The sequence below is a fragment of the Rhamphochromis longiceps genome, unplaced genomic scaffold (assembly GCF_057381845.1).
Source record: "Rhamphochromis longiceps isolate RC_006_pf unplaced genomic scaffold, R_longiceps_female_GT1.1 unmapped_scaffold_4, whole genome shotgun sequence".
Classification (NCBI taxonomy): Eukaryota; Metazoa; Chordata; class Actinopteri; order Cichliformes; family Cichlidae; genus Rhamphochromis; species Rhamphochromis longiceps.
In genome coordinates, this window is record NW_028187224.1 from 2,147,433 (window position 1) to 2,153,510 (window position 6,078).

Consider the following 6,078-nt stretch of genomic DNA (forward strand, 5'->3'; position numbering starts at 1 on the left):
AGTGTGTATACAGATGTATCATATATAAGAGACAAATATTGTTCATTTAATATGTTGGTACTAAATGTGGCTCAATGCTTACATATATGTGTAAAAAGCAAGTGTACGAGCTGTGATAACTGTGTCTGATAGAATGAAGAGTAGACTGATATATGAAATATTCCTTTATTGGGTGAGAAAATCAGACCATGTCATAACTGCTTTAAGTCACACAGAATAGATAAATTCAAATTCAAATTTTATTTGTCACATACACAGTCATACACAGTATGATATGTAGTGAAATGCTTGGACAACTGCTCGTGACCTAAAGAAAACAAAAAAGGAAAAGGCTATGAATAAGATAGGAAATAAATATGAAAAATTAAAAAGGGTAAATTTAACTAGGAAGGAATAAAATATAAATTAAGGTTAAAAATGAAATAACTGTACAACACACTGGGAAAGAATAAGATAAAATATATAAATTAAATTGAAAATAAAATAACTGTACAACAAAATACACAATATAGAACTATATAAGAATGTATGAACAAAATACACAAGAAGTATAAATAAATATATACACAATAACAGCAGCAGTGATTTAAGTGATGAAGTGAAAACAAAGTCCAGTGTGTGTGTAAGAACCATATGTGTGGGTCAGTACTGTGTGGTGGTGTGATTGAGAGACCGTATCGCCTGCGGGAAGAAGCTCCTCCTCAGTCTCTCTGTGTTGGTCTTCAGGGAGCGGAATCGCTTTCCTGACCTCAGCAGAGAGAACAGTCTGTTGTTGGGATGGTTGAGGTCCTTCACGATCTTCCTGGCCTTGGTCCAGCACCGCCTGCTGTAGATTGAGTGCAGGTCAGGGAGCTCGGAGCAGATGGTGCGCTCAGCTGACCGCACAACCCTCTGTAGAGCTCGTCTGTCCTGCATGGTGCTGTTCCCGAACCAGGTTAAGATGTTTCCCGTCAGGATGCTCTCTATGGTGCACGAGTAAAAGTTCCTGAGCACCTTGGAGGGCAGTTGGAAGTCTCTCAAGCGTCTGAGGTGGTAGAGACGCTGACGGGCCTTTTTCACCACGGTGTTGATGTGACAGGACCATGACAGGTCCTGCGTGATGTGAACTCCGAGGTATTTGAAGCTGTCCACTCTCTCCACTGGGCACTCGTTGATGACGGGGGTCTGGTAGTTCCTCTCCTGCTTAGTGCTGAAGTCCACTATCAGCTCCTTTGTCTTACTGACGTTTAGAAGGAGGTTGTTCCTCTGGCACCAGTTCTCCAGATTCCTAATCTCCTTCAGGTAGGCCGTCTCGTTGTTATCAGAGATCAGGCCCACCACGACGGTGTCGTCAGCAAACTTGATGATGGTGGTGGAGCTGGTAGTGGCCACGCAGTCATATGTGTACAAAGAGTACAGCAGGGGGCTCAGAACACACCCCTGGGGGGCTCCAGTGCTGAGAGTGGTGGAGGCTGAGACATGTCTGCCCATCCTTACTGCCTGTGGTCTGCCAGTTAGGAAGTTGGAGATCCACTGACACATAGATGAGCTGAGTCCCAGATGCTCCAGCTTGGTGGTGAGTGTGGAGGGAATTATGGTGTTAAATGCAGAGCTGTAGTCTATGAAGAGCATTTGAACATAATTCCCCCTTCTAGTGTCCAAGTGAGTGAGTGATGTGTGGAGGAGATGAGAGATGGCATCGTCTGTGGAACGATTTGGACGGTAAGCGAACTGTAGTGGGTCCAGTGTGTCTGGTAGTGAAGAAATGATGAAGTCTCTGACCAGGCGTTCAAAGCACTTCATCACTACTGAGGTGAGGGCTACAGGGCGATAGTCATTGAGAGAAGCAGGGTGGGGTTTCTTCGGGACAGGAACAATGATGGACTCCTTGAAGCATGTGGGGATCACCGACTGAGATAAAGAGATATTATAGTTATTATATTAATCACTTCACTCACAGACAAGTATCTGTAACAGTGTGTATATAGATGTGTCATATATAAGAGACAAATATTGTTCATTTAATATGTTGGTACTAAATGTGGCTCAATGCTTACATATATGTGTAAAAAGCAAATGTAGGAGCTGTGATAACTGTGTCTGATAGAATGAAGAGCAGACTGATATATGAAATATTCCTTTATTGGGTGAGAAAATCAGACCATGTCATAACTGCTTTAAGTCACACAGAATAGATATCAGAGCCTTAAACAGGCTGACTTCTGCTAAATGGGTCAAACTGGGCAGAAAGTCTACAAACACATAACATCCTTATAGAATATGATGTAACACTTGTTAAGGTTCAAAATTGAGGAAGGAGAGTACAAACCACCCATGGTCCAGAAGCTCTTGGTCAAACAATGATTTTTAATGAATACACACGTGTGGGAAGACAACTCTGTACGCAGACAGCAATTAGTCTTCAACTTAATCAAAGCATGAACAGATATTTTATAGCATCAGGGTTTGATTTACTGACGCCCCTTCATGCGTCACAGATACATTTTATACATAGATCAGATCAACACCACAATGACTTTTAACCCAGAAGATCATCTTCTATTTTCATGGATGGTACTTTCCGTTCTTGTCTTAAAGTGAATTGTTCCTCTTTCTTGCCGAGACATGACTAATCTCTCCTCTAAATAAATCTAACTCATGTGTGTGTGTGTGTTGACCTCACATGCTCTTTGTGTCACCTCTTCACCTACTAACTGTCTGTGTCTCGTCCTCAAATGCTCTTTCTCAATTCACCTGTTGCACTTCTGACCTTTCACGAGACCAGAGGCTCACTGAGACTATATGTATGTCTTCTACTAAATAAATGTTTTAACCAAGAACCTCTACTTAAAACCTTAATATGAAATGACCTGATATATAAGTGTTTTGTAAGCATGTATTGCAATTCCTTCTATGTTCTAGTTTTCCCTCAGCATGTATCACCTGAACAGTCACGTCAGTGAAGCTTAAGACCTTTAAAGAACCTGAACATCAACTCAAATAAGCACAGATATGCATTGTGTACACAATAGTTATAACGGCATCTGAAATACAAAATTAACATCATCATAAACATCTTAAGGCCATCTTAAAGCTATCTGTTACATTGTCAAAGCAATGATCATACTGCAGATTATATTATTAATGCAATGGTAATAATGATGATTATTTAACAATAGCAGTAAAATAATTTCCCTGCTCCACACACTATAGATCAACTTAGCTCAGAATATATAAAGCATATAAACAGTTACAGCAATATGATGCAACAAACACAGCAGATACTGATCCAAAATACTCAAAGCTTCATAGAACTGAAACCAACATTTATTTTTAGCTCCATTCTGCTGCTGATACAGACTTTAGGTTTCTGAACATTAAACTTGTTGCTGCCTTTCATAGTGTGTAACTTGAAGGCCCTGAGTACTTTCTCCCACACTGAAAACACTGGGAGGATCACATTATGTGAACATTACCTAATAAGACTGATTCAGCACAGACAGTTATGTTAAACTTTCCTAGCAGTCCTTCACAAACAGGGAACAGTCTGTCTATTCTCTCCATCTGTCAGCTGCTGCTGGCTCTTCCTCCTCCTCTTCCTCACACACTGCTGAGTTTGTCCTGGTGGATCATCAGGGCTGCAAAGCCTCACAGATGATGTGCAGCAGTGGCTCCCTCAGTCTGTCCTCACTCTGGACACTTGCAGTCGTCACACATGGAAATCAAATGTGTGATAAGCTGCAGGATTCAAACACAAGTGTAACTTATAAACACATGTTCATACTTTTATTCCACAATCAGAGAGAAAGAAACAGAGAGAGAGTGCAGGACAGACAGACAGGTGACAGTCTCAGGTGTACACACTGCTACACAACAGCACCAGAGAAGCAGGATTTAGTGTTTGTGTTATTACGAGTGTAAACAAGAAGAGTTCCAGATGGTGCAGTGGACACATGTGTGACTGCTGTGATTAAAGCATCTTTCTTTCAGCTTAACGAGTGAACCGTCAGCTCGTTCAAACACACGTTAAAGTGCGTTTGGCTCGACACCAGCGAACAGAGGCAGCAATATAACACAGCTAACATTAACAGTGCAGTGAATCCTGCTTGTGCCGTGATGTTCAGGACTGCAAACCGAGCAGCATCACTGACTTTCAGCTTGTTGTGTTTGTGGATATATGACTGACTTTAATTATCCACAAAATCATCACATTCTCTGTCAGATTAAGGTCGACTATTGAACGGCGTATATTTTAAAGGCTTTAAAACCAAGTTAACGCTGAAAGTACAAACATCACTAATGTCACATAACTCTGCCGACAAGGCATAGCTATGGCTATGAAATGCTCTTTGTGTATCACTTCTTCATTATGAAAGATGTCATTAATGCACTAGTAATGTCTCATCTGGAGTATTGTTCAATCATTTGGTCAGCAGCTAATGAGACAGATCTTAACAGACTTCAGTTAGTCCAGAATAAGGCGTCCAGATTAGTGTGAAGATGTTCATACTATACTAATATTGATCAAATGCATAATAACCTTTCTTGGCTTCCTGTACAGGCTAAAATATTCTATGGCTTACTTGTAGTTCTAAAGAAAGCAATTCTGTTAAACACACCACATTTATTCTGCTCAGCTGCAGTATCCAGATGAAATACATCATCATATTACACAGTTTTCAACAAACTGCAATTTAGTAAATGCTCGAGTTAAAAGTAACGTTTTGTAAAACTGTTACATTTAGAGCAACTTTTAAGTGGAATAAGTTGCCTTAAAAAATTAGAGCATTATTCAAAACTTCAATGAAGACTTAAAAGCCGATTTACAGAGCTTTTAGTTGTTGTAAATATTGTAAGACATGATTTGTTTTTGAAATTTGTGTAATGTGCCTCAATGTTATTGATATTATTATTATTATTATTGATTGCTTATATTTGAACAATTGTGAAACCTCACTGTGGATGTAAGAGTGAAATTATGTGGATATCTTGAATCCACTTTATTGTGTAATATTTTATGTGAGTATTTGACGGAAGACGAGCAACATCTGTTGTGGAAGCTAACGGGGTTCCTTTAGAATAAACAAACATAGGATTTATTATCACTGAATAATTCTGTATAAATCTATACAAATTATAGAAATATGTAATAGGAAACAACAAAATAATCTAAATTATAAAATAATGTGTGTGTGTGTGTGTGTGTGTGTGTGTGTGTGTGTGTGTGTGTGTGTGTGTGTGTGTGTGTGTGTGTGCATGATTTTAGTGTTTGAACAGTCATGAATTATCTTTAACAGCAGGTTGGATGTAATGTGTTAGAACTACCAGCAGGTGGGGATAAGAGACCTTTAAGGTGTTTGGTGCCACGCTCCACCTTCAGGTTTAAAACTAGTGTTAATGGAGTTTGAAGGTTGAGTTTGTTCCACGACTGCATTTCACTCACTGCCTCTGTTTGTATCTCTGTCACTGCAGGACCAACATGGAGCCAGAAGTCAGCGCTCTCAGGAGGCCGACAAACCTCACAGAAGAAAGGGAGAGAAAAAACACAGCTGTGACGAGTGTGGGAAGGGTTTTACTCTGAGGGCTAAACTAAAACAGCATCAGGTCATCCACACTGGAGAGAGACCGTTCAGCTGTGACTTGTGTGGAAAGTCTTTTTCCTTCAAGGTTTCCCTAAAACAACACCAACTCATCCACAGTGGAGTTAAAGCGTACAGCTGTGATCAGTGTGGCAGAGCTTTTACTCAAAGTAGCCACTTACAGAGGCATCTAGTTACCCACTCTGGAATTAAGGCATACAGCTGTGATCAGTGTGGCAGAGCTTTTACTCAAAGTAGCCACTTACAGAGGCATCTAGTTACCCACTCTGGAATTAAGCCATACAGCTGTGATCAGTGTGGCAGAGCTTTTACTCAAAGTAGCCACTTACAGAGGCATCTAGTTACCCACTCTGGAATTAAGCCATACAGCTGTGACGAGTGTGGGATGGAGTTTACTGTGAAGGCTTCACTAAAACAGCATCAGGTCATCCACACTGGAGAGAGACCGTTCAGCTGTGACTTGTGTGGAAAGTCTTTTTCCTGGATGCGTTCCCTAAAA

The 6,078-nt window shown here is 40.4% G+C and overlaps 1 protein-coding gene across 6 annotated transcripts in view; it reads left to right on the forward strand.

Annotated features, from left to right (window-relative positions):
- LOC146640658 (uncharacterized) overlaps positions 1-6,078 on the forward strand; it is a 55,095-nt gene that overhangs the window by 46,878 nt on the left and 2,139 nt on the right. The gene's annotated exons all lie outside the window — the stretch shown is intronic.